This window comes from Cebidichthys violaceus, unplaced genomic scaffold, assembly GCF_023349555.1.
Source record: "Cebidichthys violaceus isolate CVI_PGR_0920_01 unplaced genomic scaffold, fCebVio1.0.p SCAF_12, whole genome shotgun sequence".
Classification (NCBI taxonomy): Eukaryota; Metazoa; Chordata; class Actinopteri; order Perciformes; family Stichaeidae; genus Cebidichthys; species Cebidichthys violaceus.
This window is the reverse complement of record NW_027176285.1, coordinates 3,216,919-3,235,823: the sequence shown is the minus strand read 5'-3', so window position 1 is coordinate 3,235,823 and position 18,905 is coordinate 3,216,919. Positions and strand designations below refer to the sequence as shown.

At 45.8% G+C, this 18,905-nt stretch overlaps 1 protein-coding gene across 3 annotated transcripts in view; it reads left to right on the top strand.

The window, feature by feature from the left end:
• cntfr (ciliary neurotrophic factor receptor) overlaps positions 1 to 18,905 on the top strand; it is a 206,903-nt gene that overhangs the window by 36,463 nt on the left and 151,535 nt on the right. For 2 of the 3 annotated variants that reach the window (XM_068705923.1, XM_068705922.1), the window contains one exon: positions 2,171 to 2,211. The exons of the other annotated variant lie outside the window; for it this stretch is intronic. The gene's annotated coding sequence lies outside the window, so the exon portion shown is untranslated. The remainder of the gene's footprint in view (positions 1 to 2,170; positions 2,212 to 18,905) is intronic. 3 annotated transcript variants of the gene reach the window in all.

Genomic DNA, 18,905 nt, shown 5'->3' with positions numbered 1-18,905 from the left:
CTCTGTAGTAGCTACTGTATATTTAGCTCTCTCCCATTATTCACTTCTGGTCTTTCACTCTCCAGTCTCCACATAAATAATTTTTGCCTGGCCTGCTAATACTGTCAAGCTCCCTATCTGGAGCTGCACACGGACCTGTGGGAGTTGTTTTTGCTGATTTGCTCGGTTCTGTTCAGCAGCGGGGGGGGGGGGGGGGCGGGGGGGGTTTGTCTTGTTTTTCGTCTACTTTTTTTGTGTTTAGTGTTGTTATTATTTGTGTGCTCTGAGCTGGCGTGAAATCCTGTGGCGTCATCTGGAGAGTTAAGGAACTGCTGAATTGGAAAAGTACAGCCGGTGTCGAGGTCTGGAGGAGGGAGAGGCACAGAGTTGGTCAGAAAAAGACACGAAAAGAGCAAAGGGAGGCCGAGACGAGGAGAGAGGCCGACGGGGGGAGGAACAAACAAGAAGAGGGAGAGAGTGAGCATCTTAAAGGTGATGTTTCATGTGATGGCACGTTCTGCTATGTCGCTGCACAGCAGCATCGGCAGAGATGTTTTCTCTCTCTCTCTCTCTCTCTCTCTCTCTCTCTCTCTCTCTCTCTCTCTCTCTCTCTCTCTCCGAGCCAAGCAGGCAGCGGTTTCTGGAAATAAATAAATAGCCGTTCAGCCACTGATGCCGCTTGAGAAACTGAGCTGGGCTGCCCCGACTCTACTCAAGAACGGAATATAAAACAAGCAAAATATCCAACATACTGAGGTCAGATTTATCTCTGATGGAAAACATAAGGCGACGCGATATTACGCAAGACACCGAACTCTTTTTGCAGAACTGTAACGCCGCGAGGAGGCAAAACGGTGCTAAAACAATCTTTTGTACAAGCCTTGCAATTCGTGCAAGTGCAGGAGGGAATCCTGTGCCAAAGCTAAGCAATTGATTGCTGTGATTAGAACCGGATTTACACGAGGAGGCCGTAGCATGTGTTTTCCTCTCCTCTATATTAAGGACAACTATTTATAAGCTTTCTGGCTTTTAATGCTCTCGCTGTAGTTAATGCATCGGGGCGAGTCGTCCGCCGGTGCGCTGATCGTCACATTTTAAGGCCAGAGTACATGATCGTTATCTCGTTGGCTTTCGACCAACAAAACCTTTGGATGGCCCCGGCGGAACGTTTTCTCTTCCGCGCAAATCCGCGGAGTTTCATTCGATCTCTAATAATTAGATGATGACTTCTGTCTTTATCCGAATAAAGACAGAATCATAATTTCTACACGTAATATAACTGTCAGTTTAGAAGATGTAATTCTGTCTGCACTCAAGCGTTGGAAACTATGTTGTACTACAACCCACTTACAGTACCAGCTGCTGTATACTTCTGTTTAAAAGCACAATAGTATAGCAGTACTGTATTCGTTGGACTTTCGTCTGAAGATGTTGAGCTGTGGGGAAGTGTACTTACTTGCACTCTCACGCTTGTTGTCCTGGGTGCGTTCAAGTTCTTTTAAAAGTTGACTCGATTATACTTAAGGTTTCACTTTCATTCAGTTGTATTTATCCAATTCTATTCTCCACTATTTGGATCTTTTATTTTTTATTTTTTTGCAGCTTTTATGTGCGCCACTAGACCACTTCATCAGGAGCGTGACGTGGCTGCGGTAACAGCCGTTTAACAGCACAGCAGATTCGGATGATGTGCGTGGCACGCTAACTCACCATGAAGCCGAGCTAGTGTGGTTTTGTGTGTGTGTGTGTGTGTGTAGAAGCGTGTAATAGGCTCACCTGTCCCTGGCTGCAGACTGATGGGCAGGTGGAGAGAAGTGAAACCAGATGGAAAGAAGGAACCAATGCACAGAGTAGATACGGCTGCACTGGACTGCCTGTGAGGTGCATCATATGTTTAGATTTTGACTTTGCTGATTAAATAAACACCATTATAGAATGAGAAAAAAAACAATAGTGGGAGAGAGATAGTTAGTTGAGGAAATATTGCTGAGAGGATGAGGATGGAGAAGCAGGTATTGGACAATGCCGTGGTGGCGACCTGCCAATCACAAGGCAGATGTCTAAAAAGCAAAGGAATGGTCACTTTGGAAAAAAAAAAGTTTTCATTTTTTGACTGACTGCTGAAACCCTCGAATCCTCTACTGCACGTTTTGTGTGAACGCAGTGACTGACTCTGGGTTGTCTTCGACAGGGTGAAGAGGAGGATTGCGCTGACGTTTCGTCCCGTCCAAGGTAAGCTGACGAGACACTGCGGACGTCTCTGCTCGATTGTTTTTCTGCTCTTCACTTTCTATCTCGTCGTATTTACACCGCTGCTGCTTCTGCTCTTTGTGCCGAGTACGTTTCACAGAAGCCAGGGGTGCGTGAAAACCCATTTCATTTTCCGTGTAAATAGACATAACCGTTCTACTCTCGTCCTTTTGTTTCCCCTGCTTCGACATTAAAGCGGTGAATCTGCATGATATGGTGTATGCGTCCTACCATCACATGGCATCTTTTGAAGATGATGGTTTCAGTGCCGAGCAGTGGGAACTCTGTAAGAGATCAAATCAACAATGGTTGCCACATGTGTGAAAAGCCTCATAAATGCTGTCAACCTGTCGTGCATATGTGGGAACAAGGCAGCCTGTGCATGAGATTACATTTTGAATTGGCGATAAGATTCCCAACGAACTGCGGCAAGTTGATGCGTTTGAGTTCGAGAATATTGTTGGGAAAAAAAATAAATTCACATGTTGTGATTCAACGAGCGATCCCGACGGCTGACCTGAACCCCCGTGACGAGAACCTCTGGCCTGCCAGTATGGTGGTCCGTGCTCCTCTGTCAGTAACACGTCTCTGGCTGTATCTGGTTGCCGTGGTGACATGCGCATGTCAGCAGCAGGATGTGTGATGTCGTGTGTGTGTGTGTGTGTGTGTGTGTGTGTGTGTGTGTGTGTGTGTGTGTGTGTGTGTGTGTGTGTGTGTGTGTGTGTGTGTGTGGCGGCGGGCGTTGAAAGGACTCCGTGGAGGCGGATAGAATTCCTCTGTCCAGAAATGCCAGCAAGACACACACATGTCGGCGCTCAGATAGGGAAACTTCAGACATGTGGGCACGCAGGAGGCGCACACGTCACACAGAGGCACACACACACACACACACACACACACACACACACCGGCACAGGAAATAAGCAGACGGAGCGGACACACACGTAGACAGATATCCAGATTCCATGAAGGCCACGGCCATGCATTCATGCTGACAGCTCAGGACTCTAGGGTTTCATACAGGGAAGTCGATGCCTGCCGCAGCGCTTTGAACACTAATAGTATGTATACACACTTTTATTAACGCACAGAGACCTGAAGCTAAAGTTTAATGGCACTCACAAAAAAAAAAAAAAGAGCCTGCGTCCGATCTTTACAGGTTTATTTTTAAGCGTGAATGACAGGCGATATATGCATGCAGATTTAGCGAATGCAAATCGTTCGCTCACTCAGCAGCTGCACCAGAGGAATCGGGGGTCAAGGGCCTTGCTTCAGGGCAGCTTTTATGGCCGACGAGGGAGGGGAGAGCATTACTCATTTGCTTTCCCCTCGCCAGAACCAAACGTCCCCAGCACATGCCAGTTCGGGGATTTGAACCGAGGACGCGACGCCCGCCGAAGCCTCGGGCCTGCTGCTGACAGCCAGGTGTAACGCGCCGCAATTGCGCACGTGATTCCGTGTCCGCCAGTAACTGTAATTGAGTGTAAGTTCAAGAAATGTATTCTCCCCCCCCCCCCCCCCCCCCCCCCGTCGGGCCGCTTGCCTCGCAGCAAGGCATGTGTCACGTCGCATAATCATGATAAACAAAAGAACTGAGATTTCAACAACACATTCAATAAATGGTAAAGAGGGAAGACTCCGGGGACCGAGACTCAGGAGAGTAGCGCTCTCCTTCAAGGATTCAAGGTAATTCTTTTTCCCCTTGAGGACCTCGAATGTTTCATTTTGCTTTGAGCAGAATCGTATTGGCTTTTGAGGACACCAAGGAAGGTATTAACCTGGTGTTTACATTGGCCTGTAAGTCCTCACCTTTTCGCAATTTTTGCTCGACTCGTTGACGACACTGTTTGCCACAGAATCCGACTCCTATCGAGCCTTTAAAGGTCGCTGTTAATTCAGTCAGAGGCCAGGGTGTGCAAAGTAATACATTCTATTCAAATGATAGGAGATTGTTGAGTAAAAGTATGAACATAACGGAGGCCACGACCTTTTTAAAGTTGATATGTCGAATCCTCCCTCACGCCCACGCCTCCCACAGACGTATGCGTAAACTATGGTTGGTTGTGTTCCGACTGTCTGGACGAAGGAGTTTTGTGAAGTTAGTTCCAGAGATGTTGTGATGGATGTTTTCATCAGTATAGCGGTAAACAGTGTAGCGATATCCGGGCCCTTGTGATTCCGACTCTTGTTTGCAACCATTGCCGCTGGTTGCATCATTCTCCATGAAGAGGACAGTATGGGTAATATGCATGGGAGATATAAGTGGCACCGGTGGAAGCGTATTTCACGCAACCTTTATACCTGAGTATGTTCTCGGTGTCTTTGTGAAGCTTTCTGACGAACGCTAAGTGGTTTTGCAGCTCTGAACTCAACATCATGCAGCCTACTCTACTTACTTTTTTTTTCTTTTGAACTCGGAGGTCAGGGCATCTAACCGAAATGACTAATCCACGATCACGGGTTTTTAACCCCGATCAGCGGCGTGTTCGGAGAAGCCACTGCGTTCTGGTAAGATGGGCCGTGACGATGACGCCGCCTTTCTCTCATCTTTCTCTCTCACACCCTCCGACTGCTGCCATTGGTCCCCCGTTGGCATGCAGGTTGACAAATTGCTTAGTAGACACCACCATGTCATCTACACTTGTACAAGCGCACCGTGCGTCTGTGTGTGTGTGTGGGGTCGTCGGTAATGTGAGACTGTGTGTTGTGATCCCTGGGGGTCGCCAGATTCTCCTTGACACACACACACACACACACACACACACACACACACACACACACACACACACACACACACACGCGCAGTCTCTCTCACTCTCTGTCCTCCGGCAGCACACACACACACACACACACACACGTGCACACACACACACACACACACTTGGGTATTCTAGATCCTATCGACACTGATTTGTCCACAATGTACCCTCTACCGGTGCCTGATTTATTTTGCAAATGCAGTGAAAATTGACTTTGAAATTGACTTTCATTCTTTTTTACAATTATGACAAGTTGTTTTTGTCCTTTTCTGTATGTGTGTGTGTGTGTGTGTGTGTCACCTGAGAGACACTAATGGATTCAATATTACCTGAAAGGTTCTCCAAGTTCACACGTGATGTAAAACATCAGGATGTGTTTTAGTTCCCTTTTGCAACATCTAATATTCTGTAATTCCCCCCCCAGCAGCTCTTACCAGAGTTTAATGGCTCTCATCAGAGACAGAGGCAGGTGTTACTAGGATTTTAGCGTAACCCACTTTTGAGAGGTAAAGGAGGCTACAGTGTAAAAGATAACTACTCCATCTCAGAGATATTTTAAAAAACGTTACGTTATTACAATACAGTGCATCATTAAAAAAAATGAAGGGAAGATGGTATTGCTTCATCTTGAGAGTCTGTGTGTGTGTTATCATGGCAATATGTGGTCCAGGAGACAATTACTGGAGCGGGAACTACCATAGAGGGAGTTTAGAGTACTTTGCCAGCTGTGTTATACTCTGTCTGTCCTTGGACAGATTGTATCACTGGGATGGCGTTGTGAAATTCTACAGCTGTGTAGTTGAGATCAAAATTAAGGCCAGGTTTGTAGATGGGTGCGGTCAGAGAAAGGGTTGCCGAAAGGTAGAGGAAAGGTGCCGTTCGCCGTGGCAGATTCTTACTTCTAAAAGACAACGGTTGGGATGTCACGAGAACCCATACTTCGGTACCAAAAAAAACAACCTGACGGCACTCGTTTCTCAAGGTACAACAACAAACCCGTGTTGAAGTCTTCCGGGAGGAGAGCTAGTTAACGTTAGCTGCTAGCAGCCAGTGAGCGGCACAGTGCTGCTTGGCTACATAAAGGAGCTAACGGCTAAGATACGCTAAGCTCTATTCCCTAAAAATAAGTATTCTGCTGAGCTACATTACAACCTCATGGTGTGTTCAATGTAACTGGTACAATTCAGTTGTTGATGAGGAATTTGAGGCGGTTCTTGAATGATTACTAATACATTTTTTTCAAAAAGCAGTATGCAAATTGTACTAAAGGTGCGTATGCTCAAGTATATGGGGTTTATTTATATTTTTGTTTTATACCCTGGTATCCAGTTGGGTCTTGAGAATTGTGGAATTTCACTGGTATTGATATCAACTACAACACTTCTGGTGTTTCGGCATCCCTAGACAATAGCATGCAGTGTTCCAGAGCCGGGATGGGAGTGTTTGTACGCCTAGTCTGGACTAAAGCAAGACATCAGCATGAGTATCACTGGTTACCATCCCTGCCCTAGCATTGCTGACACGGGAGAGATAAGGCAAGGAATAATACACCAGTGTTGTCCTGACTGTGCAGACAAGGCATCCTTTAGGCCTCTCTCACTGTCTCTTGCATACTTCCAGGCCGCGTTGACAGTCTAGATGTAGCTATGCACATTGACAAGGCAATATTAAGATCAGCGCCGGTTTGCCGTTCTGACCTAGAATTGCTGACGAGGGATAAGCCAAGGAATTGTATTAACCCAGCCGTGTCCTGATCGCGCTGACAAGACGTTATTCTCTAGCCCTGTTGCTGCTGTTAGACAGTGCGAGCGCTACTGAGCGCAGTACGTCTGCTCTGTAAGATACCATTGCTGACAAGCCGGCCTGCTGTGGTCTTAAGCGCCGTTGACCGGGGAATAGTAAGGCGCCGAATAGAATTAAGGCCGGCTGTATCGGCTGCACGTGTCGACAGGGCAGGAGCGAGCGCTGCTCTGGCCTCGTGTTGGACACCGGATGCCTGGCGACAAGCTCCTTGCTATTCCACACCCATGTTAGCATGGCGAGGGTCACTTTGACATCTGCGGTCCGGGGGAACTTGAGCCTATCTTTCCAGCAAACATTGTGAGTGTCGCGCATGTGTTGCCATTGATAAGGATTAGCCAAGATGTGTGAGCCCGGCTCCTCGGGATGGCCCCCGGTTGTTGCTGGAGGTCAACGCATGTGCTCTAATGTCCATGAGTGTGTGTGTGTGTGTGTGTGTGTGTGTGTGTGTGTGTGTGTGTGTGTATTTGCCAGGCGGTGGGGGGTTAGGCCCGCATTGCAATGACAATGGAGAGGAATTTAAATGAGAGAAAAGAGGGGGATCAGGGACGTTTGCAAGGAGGATGGAAGAGGCTTTGGCACCATTGTTATTCTTCCTCTTTGTCATTCTGCCACTCTATCTCTCTATTACAAATCCTTCACTCTCTGGCTCTCTCACTCTTGGCTGCTACGTTACTTACGTCACTAAAATCACTCCATCTCTGCGTTTGATCCTAACTTATCCCCAATCTCATTTTTCCCCTTGTGTGTCAACTCCCTGTACGTTTTCTTTTTTTTTTTTATCTACTTGCTCTCAAGTGCTTCACCCGCCTTCCCAAGTTGGGAAATCCGGATCAAGTTTTTTGCCCCCGATCCTCATTCGGCTTGTAGAATCACTGCACTGTGTCCGACCAGATTATCTTCCTTCATAATACAGCTACACTGCTAGCTATTACTTTGCTTGACTAGGTAGTTAGTTGGTATCTTACTGCTGATGTAACTACAGAGCTGTTTGTCAGTGACAGTGGAATCCAAAAGGAGCTGTGGATTGTGTATTAGTTCCATGATATTAATCAACGCCCAGGTGTAACGACAGGAATCGCAAAGTCTTGTCTTCATATTGGGTTGCCAGGTTTGGTACCATTTTGCGTGTATGGAGACAAAAAAAAAAATCAAAAACCTGTGAATGAATCTAACTACCAACACATTTAAAGCAGTCTTATTTACATGACATATATTGTTTGTTAAACACGTATATGAACTGAAATCTAAGAATGTAGGTTGGATCTGGTGGTTGAGCAAAATATGTACATTATTTATTTCTGTTTCATGTCTAATGCTGTGTGCAAGTCAGGTTCCTCCTTCTTCTTGTGTCTAGTTTCAACGGCTGTCCTCGACCAAAGTAATTCTGAGTCGACGAACGCCGTTTTGTTGCCTGATCGATTAGTTGATTTGATCGACAGATGTGTAAACGGTGACGACAATCCTCTCTCGCACAAAAGCACCGCTGTAGATCTGTAGAACCAGAGATGTTCTCATTGCTTTCTTGGAAATAAGTCATTATTAAAAGACGTATCGATTCAAACCTTAGTCGCCTGAGATCAACGCGACCGACTAGTCGACCCTTCGTCTAAGAGTGCGTCTGTGAATGTTTTTGTATTCAGTGTCACTCAACTCGCTCCCGTCAGCAGTGACTCTCTCTGTGCCTCTCTTTGTCTTGTCTCTTGTGTTATTACCTCAGCAGCCTGTGGTCAAATGTAGTCCAGTCGCTAATATAACCACTCTCAAAACAGGCTCATTGATTTGAATCTCTCTCTCTCTCTCTCTCTCTCTCTCTCTCTCTCGTACACTTTCTCTCCCCATCTCTGTTTGTCTGCCCCCCCCACCCCATCTCTCTCTCTGTAGCGGCTCTAATTGCGATCAATTAGGAAACTTCAGAAGGCTGAAATAGGAGCTGTGACAAGGGGCATCCGCTGAGCTGGCAGGGGGAGAGGGGGAGGGAAAGGGGGGGGGGGGAGTGGACGAGGAGAGGGAAAAAAACGGTGACATAGGAGCGGAGAGCGGATGGGAGGGGCAGCAGGGAGAAGTCCAAGTCGGTGTCGAGAGATGAGCTAACGGTAATGGCGTGATTGATGTGTCCACAGCAGCTGAAAGTCACATCGTTTTTCATGCCAGGTATTGATTCCTGACAAAGCTCTTGTTGGTTTTCGGGGCACGGCACGAACATCGCCACGGTGAGGACTTGTATTCCCATCTGGTGCGGCTACTCTGCCGCTGTGGTGCTTTGGACAACAAGCATCATACTCTATATTCTGAGCATGCCAGCTGGAGTAAGAGACGGGCTTGCAAACTGATTTCAAGAGACAATCGGGTTGTAACATGAGAGTTTGTTTTTGTTTTTCATATATATTGATTTTATACAATTTATTTTGTTTGTGTTAATTCATACTTGTTGTTTTTTGGGCTCTGTTGAATCAGTATTCGCACCGAGATAGGTTTCTGAATCGCTATTTTTGGCCTAAACATCCATCACCTCTTTTTGGATCTGGTTAGAAGAACCCTCAGTTATTCTCAAAACTATCCGGGAGGAGTGAAGTAAAAATAAGGATGGTGTTCTGAACAGTATTCAGCAGAACATACACTTCTCTGAAACCTGCGCAGCTCTGCTGCGACGAGGCTTTGCCTCCCGGCTTTAATTTGATTCCCACTACACTTTGTCAGCTTTTGTGTTCTTTTTGCAACTCAAGCCCTTCAGCACCACGCTCCCAGTGAAGATAATGGGGTCCAGCGTCTCAACTTTCTCACTTTCAATTTATTTATAAATGTATTACAGACTCTGACCCCCGAAACACAATCTGCAAAACAGCTTTGCTTGAACAGTGTATTACAGAAAAACAAGGAACTTCTTCCAGTTTGAGTCAAGTACCCCCCCCCCCCCCCCCCCCTCTGCCCCCCCAAGGCAAAGATTATAAATAGCATTATCATCCGGAAATATTCCTTCACAGAGACTAGAGCGTGATGGTTGCCTTAAGCTTTCTGAGGCAACCGCTTAAAAATTTTTTTGAACGTCGCAATTCTACAAGATTCACGTTGTTCCACGCGGGGCTCGACTTGCAGATCAAATGAGCTCGTCGTAAATAAATCTAATGGTCATTTTGCGACGGTTTCCTGTCAGAGGTGTGGGGAATGTGCTCACAGCCTTGGGTTTGTTAAGGGTCTCTGTTTTTTCTTTTCCATACATGTCCTACAGGCTGAGAGCCTCTGGTCTCATGTTTGGCTGGCTTTGCCTTGGGGCATACAAACCCTTTTATCTTGTCACCCTAATGCATGTGTACGTGTGCAAGACAGAGAGAGAGGGAGCATGTGAGGGAGATGGAAGGATCAATACTAAGCCGTCAGGAGGTCTGCTACTCCCAGAGAGAGAGAGAGAGAGAGAGAGAGAGAGAGAGGGAACAGGACACCCAGAAGAGAGTGGAGAGGGAGAAAGTAATAGAGAGAAGGAAGAGGAAGAGGATAAGGAAGAGACAAAGGAAAAGAGGGGCTGGGATGGCTGGACAGTAGAGAAGTCACAGGGAAGAGAGATATATGGGGATGGAGATGGGAAGGGAGAGCAGATGTGGCTGGTGATAAATGAGCAGATACACCGGACAGGAAGAACAGAATAATGCAGGTGGAAAGAAAATGGTGACGGTGAAAGAAGAGGAGAGGAGAAGGGCAAGTGGAGTGGACTGGGAACGGTAGTACTTGTAACAGGTGAAAATGCAAGAGGGGGAAACGTAACATTATAATGTAATGAGAAGCATGGTGCGCGTTACATTTTGAGCCGAAACAAACACACGTTCATATAGAGCACGTTGGGGCGGGACTGATTCTGATTGGCCCGTTTCTCCGTCATCAGGCCCGCATCGTTTCGAAAACGCAGGCCAGCGGTCGTAAAGTGTACGTCTTGTTAATGTATTCTATTCAATTAGAATCCAAAATGAACAGGCCATAATACAGTAGCTGGAGCTCATGGAAGGCTCTGCTGTGGAAGACGGCAAAACTTTAGATTTACAATATATTTCAAACTAGCACTAGAGCACAGAGGTGGATATTTGTTGCAGATAATTACAATTCAAAAGTTCAGTTTCAGACTTTCCCTGAACCTGAAACAATTGTTTGATTTTTTTTCTGTTATTTTCCTAGAATTAGCCATATAGCATTCTCAGTTTTGACCACATGGCATTTTTAGTTGAAAAAATCCTAACCCCCCCCCCATTATTCTAAAACATCTCTGAATCCTGTTCAAGTGCCTTTGAGCAGGACAGTAGAGATCTACTTGCTGAGCCCCGAGGACGAGCGCTTACACTCCTTAAAGGTGATCGTTAGACTGAAGAGGGAAATCGTCCTGCAACTGAAAGCTCACAAGTTTGATCCCTAAAGCTATATAAAACGCGTCCATCAAAATGTCAGGCGTCCTGTTAAAGTGTCAGGCAGCCAATCGTTGTGCGGCGTGCGAGCTAAATGCCTCCGATGCAAATGTCAGCGCTTCTTTGTATTCCTTTTGTCTACAGTAATACAGGAGGAACATACAGATCTGCTGCTCAGTGCACGTTCTCTCCACAGTGTGCCAGAGAGGCCGTGCACTTTTAACTTTAGGCAACTCCAGCGGGATTCAAAGCTCGATATCTGGCAGTGTACGTGTCACGCAGGAGCGTCGGCTCAACAACAAAAAAACCCCAAAAACACAAAGAGTATTTATAACATTGGTTTTGATGCATAATTCAGCCGACATAAACATCAAATGAGGGCGGGGGGGTTAGCGAAACTGTATCCCACAAGATCTAAAAGCTTTGACTTGACACCCATAATGAATATTTAAACCTTGATGACCTAACCCTGCATACGTCTGTGAATGATTTATTGTTCTGCCTCACGGATGTCTATTTTTATGCCTTTTGTCTTTTTTTTTTTTTTTTTTCTTAATTCCCGTTTCACCTCTTTTTATCTTCTTCTCTTTCTTCTTCTGACACATTTTTTTTTTTTTCTGGCTTCCCAGTACTTTGAAACCCTTAACCAAGACGGAGAGCAGTGAGCCTGATGGCTGCAAAAGAAAGCCCAGAAAGTAAAAGAAAGGGGGGGGGGGGGGGGGGGGTGGGGGGGAGAAGAAAAAAACCCATATCTTGTGATCATCTTTGACTTATCTGTGAATATCATCAGCTGTAATCATCTTTCCGCAGTATATTTCACCCCTCGATGATTAAGTTTCTTAATGGGCCCTGGGAATAGTATTATTTAATGTAGGGGAATAAGATGGAGAATAATACCCCATTATTATTAAATGTATTCCAGATGAAGAATTTCAATTGTGAGTTTCGTTATACTTGAGCCAATAATGACCCAGGTTCCTTAATGAAAGAAAAGACTCTGAGGCATAACACAGTTTTTCACAATGAAGCAAAAGGTTGGAATGAAACGTCTGATGTTTTACCTGGTTTGTAGCGTGATTGGAAAAGGAGGATTTTTATGCTTTAAACACAGAACTTACTGAATGCTTTGCTGATGCTAATGATTGGGTCACAACAGTGAGTCACGGTGCAGCAGACTAAAGAGAAACAGTCATTAAATTGTTCTGCGCTCGTAATCTTTGTCTAAACACATACTGTCAACAATGTTGGTGTCAAAGCAGATGATGATAATCTGATGTGTTTCCCAAAATTATGAAAAAGTACATGTTTTAATTCCTACATTTTCCTCCTGTGACATTGTTGGCCAGTTACTTTGACAACATGGGTTTGTTTGTTTTGAGTGTTAGCAATGCGTCGTAAAGATGGCTCTGCTGTAAAAAAGCGCAACGCAAATGAAGATAATCTATTCATAAACGTCTGTTTGGAGTATGAAATGCAGCGCTTTTTAATAAAGCATACGGATATAGGCACGTCAGAATCTATAAACCACATCGGAAACTGTTAAAATTATAGCAAAAATGTAGTTTTCTTGTGTTTTGATCCTAATTAGATCTGATTAGATCGCATACTGCTTGGGTTCGGACAACATTTGGGATCTTCGTCTTCATTTGGTAATTAAAGTATCAAAATGCGATAACAACCACTTAATGTGTGTAACTCTTAAATCTGAAATACAGCAAATTATTTGGAATAATAATTGCAATTTGGTGCATTCTCAGTAATTGACGAATAGCGGTAAAGTGCGACGAGCCTAACGACAATATCAGTTCCGCGCGCTAGGCTGTCTCGGGTTAGACGCTCGGTGATGAAGAGCAACAGCCTCATCGCAACCTGCATCTATCTCTGTGTTTGTCTCAAGGTTAGGGCTCACAGGGGAGGAGAGGCATCAGGTTACACTAATGCATCATGGCTGCTGGAGGACACACATGCACACGCCTCGTCACCCACTGTCTCACCCCATCTCTCTTTCTCCTTCTCTCCCACACACACACACACACACACACACACACACACACACACACACCCTGGTGAGCTGATACCCTTGTACAGGTCCAAGGCACAGCCGTGGCCTTTGTGTTATCGTGCCCTTGCAACCTGCTAGCAGTCAGCTGTCTGTCTGCTGGGCAAATCACTTGTCTCTAAAAATAAACTGAAACCATCACTTAAGGCCTGACTGAGGTTAAACAGTGGCAGAGAGAGAGAGAGAGAGCCCAATTGGATACATATAAGACCACTGCAACACTTTGAAGTAATGTACTAAATGGGGAGCATCGCTCACAAATCAATTACCAGTTAATCCTGACGGGAGGAGGAGGAGGAGGAGGAGGAGCTGATGTGTCGTTATTTAGGCCCACCTGTGTTTGGAGATGCTGATGCCGCGTTCCTCCTCCTAATGGTGAGTTCGGCCCGCTCCGTCCTCTTTTCCAGCGTTTGTCACAATGTGCAGAGATTGCACTTGTGAAAAGGAGAAGTCTCAATCTCCATCTGTGCGTCCATCATTCATCCATTTAGCTTCCCATCCATTAGTACGGAGATGGTTAGTCAATTAACGCAGTTATTGATTAAATACTTTGCATTTTGGACCGTCGGTCAGTTGACAGAAGCAGTATGAGGACATCCCCCTTTTTTTTTTCTTTTTTTTTTACATACAGCTAAATAATTAAATGAATCAGCAGAGAAATAATTGGCAGATTCAATACCTTCCATTATCCGCCGTTCAGCGTCCTGTGAGAACAAAGCAGGAGGTGGAAGGCAGAGAAGCGCTGTTTAGTCCGTATCGCATGGATAGCACACTGACAAACACTTTAACGCTCGCATTGAGCCGATAAAGAACCTACGGGCATTCACGCTGACAGAGATAAAGGCCTCCCTGTACAGATCAGATGCTCTTCCACGGCGCCCTGCAAGCAAGCAGCGAGTTACATTTCCCTCAGAAGGCCGACCGTTGACCTCCAATATTAAGAAAAGACGAGAGTTCAGAGGGCTCAAGTCCCTTCTGAATGTCATTCTCTCCTCTGCACACACATGCACTTATATACACACACACACACACACACACACACCACACACACACACACACACACTCTCTCTCCCTGGTGTAGTGAGAGGGCCTTATTGTGTAAGCCAGAGGAAATGCAGACACAGCAGAGGACAGGGCATCCATTGATCCGAGCATAGACTCCTCTCCTACTCAGCCTCTCTTCTCCTTTCTCTCTCGCTGCCCCCCCACACTGTCTCTGCCTTTTTTTTCTATCTCAACCCTTCGCTTTCTCTGCTCTTTGTGTTATCTGCACTCCACTCTCCTACATATAGTTTTTGTTTCCCTGTGATCTACCACCCCCTCTTCCTCTATATTATCGCTTTCACTCTCGAGGCCTGTTTCTCTCTCTCTCTCTCTCTCTCTCTCTCTCTCTCTGTTTCTCTCTGTTTCTCTCTCGGTTTCTCTCTGTTTCTCTCTCTCTCTGTTTCTCTCTCTGTCTCTCTCTTTCTCTCTCTCTCTCTGTTTCTCTCTCTCTCTCTCTCTCTCTCTCTCTCTCTCTCTCTCTCTCTCTCTCTGCCTGCTCGCACCATGCTTTCTCCCACTCTGCTGTCTGCGTTTCTGGTACCGCATCTCTCTTTATTATCTCCATCCGTCCAAAAACCCATCCTTCCTCTTTCCTATTCACTTAACTTCAGCTTCCTTTCCGTCTCTTAAATTACTTATATTTGTCCTCTCTGTCTCCCGCCATTCATGCTACTTTGGGAGCAGACACTTTTGTTGGAAACAAAAAGTGGTAGATGGGGACCGGAATGATCAACATATCAATAAAAGGAAGAGTATGGGAAGAAGATACAAGGAAATGGGGCGGAGGAAAGAAAACAAGTGGGCGAAAAGAAGGTAGTGAGGAGGAGCAGAGGGGAAGAGAGAAAATAATGAAGGGATGACAAGCAACTAAAGGATGTAAGGAAGTAAGAAAGCATGGAAATGAGGAAGGAAACCAGTTCAGGTAGTATATGTTAAATGGTGTTGGAGCTGTGCCATTAAAAACAGGCGCAGAGCTGAACAGGAGGAAGTGATTTAGTGAACACACACACACACACACACACACACATTCAGTCACACGCAGCGCAGCTTCAGTGATGGTCGAAGCAACCCTCAGGTGACTAGTAATCCTCAGAACTCTCCCACTTTGTACATCCCTCCTCATCGCTCTCACTCCTTCGCCTCCTCTCTCCTTCCCTCCCTCGCCGCTTAGATGACTCCTTCTCCCACCCTTCCTCCGACACTTTCTTCTTTCTCCCTCCTTCCCTCCCTGCCTGCCTCCTCCCTCCTTCCTCTGTGCCCTGCTCCCTTCCTGCTGGACAGGCTTTTATTTGAGCCATGTGGAACTCCCTAATGACATGTGGACCTGTGTGTGTGTGTGTGTGTGTGTGTGTGTGTGTGTTTCTGTGCGCGTGTTGAAGGTGCTGACATGTGTGTTTGTGTGTGAGTGTGTGCGATGGAGGTGCTGACATGTCTGATCGTCGTGTGGTTCTCCGACTGAAGTCGTGCCGACGGCCTCTTACCTTTGAAGAGGCCAGTGAAGAGAGGAGGAGGGGGGGGGGGCAGGCAGGCACTGGGAGGCAGAGGGGGGCAAAAAAAAATAGAGTTGCATGAGACCAAAAGGTGAAGAGAACAAGAGGAACGGAGGGAAGAAGGAGCGGAAAAAGGTGAGAGGATGAAGGGATGGAGGTGGGACATCATGACAGTAATGAACGCAGATGAGAGAGGGAAAGAAAAAGAGAGAGCGGGGGGGGGGGGGGGGGGGGGGGAGCGGTGCGTGCGGCATGGCGTGCGCAAGTGCTGGAGATAACGCGCTTCAACCTTTCAAGTCGACACTGAGATCAGAGGGACTCGGGGAGGGGGAGGGGGTGGGGTGGTGTCACAGTGAAATGAGCCTTCTTGGAAGATGACAGGTCTTAAAGGGTCCTGGTTAAGGCTTTAAGTGTTTCCTGAGGACTCTCCTTCACCGAAACGCACCTACCAACTACCCATAGACAAAGGTACTTCTCTAAAGTCACTCATGCAGCATTCCCCCCCCCCCCCCCCGGTAGTCTTCAGAACTTCCCCCAGTGGTAGAATGTTGACATTTCTTATTTTAGGGACTTCATGTGCAACGTTTTCAAAAGACTTTACCCCAATTAGTGGCAGTCCAAACCTGCGAAACAGTAAACAGTCCATGCATATGAGTTCCACATTACTTTTATTTCCAATGAAACACTACTAATTAGTAGCAAAAAAATGAGAGCTGTTCTAAATCTAAAATCAGAGTTTCACCCACACACTACTGAATCTCATCCACTATAGAGTCATCGATATTTAAGCAAAAAGATAAAGCATAGATTAATACACTAAGCTTTAGTCTGATCAATGTAAAGTAGATTCTTGTGTTTGTACTTATTGCACAAAATGACTTTGTATCCATTAGCTGGGGTTAATGAGACTTTGATTATACGGCACAAGTTGTGCGAGTGGATATCGATTGATATTGTTTTGCTGTTGGCTCACATTTACTTCACTTCATCAAGACGTTTCTGTTTTTTTTTTTAATTCTTCATTCAACGCTCAGGCTCGCAAGAAACACCGAGTTTAAAGGTTTCAAGGTAATACGCGGTGAGTGATTGAGATACAAACGGTCATTTGGTGAATAAAGTACTCTTTGAAGTTTTTACTTTTGTAGAAAAACCTCGGAATCTTTTTTTAAAGACCTGTTTTTTTTTTAAGAGTCACAAAAGCCTGGGAGCTTGTGAGAGTGAGAGCTAAAACATACAGATCTGGTTTGGCTGCAGTCTTTCCAGTCAGTGTTATTGATGTGAGAAAGAAAGTCCATGAAAGACTGCACTGAATGGATTGTGAATAGAAAGAGCATTGAACGACAACAGAAGATGTGAACCATGAGAGGACAGCTCACTCTTCAAGGTGGACTCTTATTGGGGCAATGTTGATTTCCTTGGAGGTTGCTAATATTTGTAAAACTGTCTCAGTGGTCTAATTTAATATGGATTTCCCCATATGTTTGGCGATTTGCAACATCTGTCTTTTTACTAGACTATAATCCGTCAAGGGCAACACACACACTTGCGGCATTATGTTAATACATCCAATTAAAATACAGTAAAAGCTACTGAATACAATGCACTTTAAAGGCGGTACCCTGCAGTAGGCACAGTATATGACCCTAACACATCTAGTGTATCGATGGATTGACTGTTTTTCCCCTCCACACATCAGGTAGAGCTGTTTGTCTGAAGCCCTGTTGGGAGTTTGGTTCGCTCTCCACTAGGTATCCGGTTGGCGTCCTTAACTGCCCTCTATGTCTGCACTCTATGTGCGATATTGCGTATCCCCAAGGATTGATCGGCTGAAGCTCCGTGTGATTGAAGTACCACGGCATCTCTTTGCAGCGCCAACGTCCCGTTTGAAAGATAAAAGGAAAGAAAGAAAACAGAGACGGCTTGTCTGCTATAATGGACTCTTGGACAAATAAATGCAATATAGAGCATTCAGAAGACCCCTCAAGTGCAACACGACAACAACCCCGATCAAGGCGAGCCTCGCAGCCTTCGTGATGCTATCTGAAAAGGAGAAGAGAAAAGAATGTGTGTGTGTGTGTGAACTGATGTATTTGTAGGTGTATACTTACTCATGATCATCATCATTGTGGGAACTCATCTGCCTTCTGGGGGCGAAAAGCTATTCCATAGTGTTTATCCTCAATGAATGTGGCTTTCTAAAAAAATTCAGGCAGCCATTTGTTTCCAAACTTGCTTGAGGTCGGAGGCAACAGATTGCATGTTCCAACCAAGTAACCCTCATCTCTTTGCCGCGTAATTATATTTCCTGAATCTTCCCAAACAAAAGCCCATGGAGTGAAGGTGCCTGGCAAATGCGCACTGATCTCATTTTGTGCTAGGACACACGCTGTGAGCACACGTCCACGGCGTCGTCCCTCTTTGATGTTTTGACGAATGGAAGCGCGTTGCGAAGAAGACGCCAGCATTACACCCCAGCGAGGTGAAGTCCCGCGAGGCCCCCGTTGCTCCTGCAGCGACCGCGGGGTCCCAGAAGTCGGTGTAGGAAATGTTTGACAGCGCGGCTAGTTAAGAGTGATTGATGCCCGCAGCCCTCTCAGCTGTTAAGGAGAGATGTGGGGGAAACAAGTGATGCAAAGCGGATCGGAAGCCGCCTGCTGGCATCTGACTTCAGGAACGGTGATTAAAAACACATTATGACAAAGACAACATCTGGCGGTGCAGCCGAAGCCTCAGCCGAACAGTGGTGTGGGGCTGCGTTACCCTGGCAGAACATGCACAGTGGATGAAAGGTGTGTCGCAAAACTCCACACTCCATTCCAAACAGTATTCATAAAAAAAAAAAAAAAAGTTTTGAATTAAAATTACATTTTCACTGCTCGATGGTGCTTTGAGCAAACTGAAACAATCACCAAGTAGGCTACTTAGTTTCATTATCATGGTAATTTGGTAAATTAACTTAGAGTGCAGCGCAATAGTTGTGCTTGGTGTAGTTAATAATATCATTCTGTGACTTAACCGTGGGCCTGCTCAGCATGTTAGAACGGTACATTCTTTTTCTTCCCATTGACGTTCATGGAATACAACGGAACCTTTATTGCGGTTTACTTTGTTCCCGAGGCAAAGATTGTTTCACTCT